Here is a 989-nt window from a genome sequence, read left to right as displayed (position 1 = left end):
ATAAGTTTAATCCTTTGCACGCGGGGTGTCATATTCAGTTACCGCGAGAAATTATAACAAAGAAAGCAGTCGTGAACGTGCAATCTATAGACAATGCATGTTTCGCATGGTCAGTGGTGGCGGCTCTATATCCAGCTAAAAGTCACGTGGATCGGGAATCGTCGTATCCGCATTATAAATCTGTGTTAAATCTCAAGGACATTGAATTTCCAATGACTTTAAGTCAAATAAAAAAGTTTGAGAATCTCAACGCAATCTCCATCAACGTATATACCATCGAGAACGTGGAACAAGTATCGATCCTACCGATTCGCCTCGCTGACACGAAGAAGGAGAAGCATGTCAATTTACTGTACGTGGAGAAAGATGGTGTGGGACATTTCACATGGATCAAGAATTTGTTCCGCCTAGTTAGCTCGCAACTGAGCAAAAAGAAGAATAAAAAATACATTTGCGATAGGTACGTATAATAAAAATTTAAAAAATTTTTTTGAAATAACAATAAACAATTCAACAATGTAAATAAAATAAATTGATTTTTCAGATGCCTGCACTATTTTAGTTCGAGCGAAAAGTTGGAGGTCCACATCAAAGACTGCGGGGAGATGAACGAATGCGCGATCAGGTTACCAAGCGAAGACGACAAGTGGCTAAGTTTTAACAACTACAGCAGGAAGGAACGTGTCCCGTTTGTCGTGTATGCCGACCTGGAATGTATCCTGACAAAAATGGAAAGAGATCCGGAAACACCGAGCTACAAATATCAGCATCATCAAGTATTTAGCATAGGTTATTACGTACACTGCTCGTATAATGACGCGTTATCGACGTATCAGTTTCGCCGCGATACGGATTGCGGTGCATGGTTCGCCGATGAATTAAGATGTTTAGCACACAAAGTAAAATCTATTATATCCACTAATGTATCCATGGCAGATTTCACGCGAAACGATTGGGAAAGATTTCACAACGACTGAACTCCAGTCACT

General features: G+C 40.1%; 1 protein-coding gene across 1 annotated transcript in view; it reads left to right on the top strand.

Moving 5' to 3' along the window:
* LOC105447808 overlaps positions 1-989 on the top strand; it is a 19,885-nt gene that overhangs the window by 13,406 nt on the left and 5,490 nt on the right. The gene's annotated exons all lie outside the window — the stretch shown is intronic.

The sequence above is a fragment of the Wasmannia auropunctata genome, unplaced genomic scaffold (assembly GCF_000956235.1).
Source record: "Wasmannia auropunctata unplaced genomic scaffold, wasmannia.A_1.0 LD336092.1, whole genome shotgun sequence".
Taxonomy (NCBI): Eukaryota; Metazoa; Arthropoda; class Insecta; order Hymenoptera; family Formicidae; genus Wasmannia; species Wasmannia auropunctata.
This window is presented reverse-complemented; position numbering and strand designations above follow the sequence as displayed.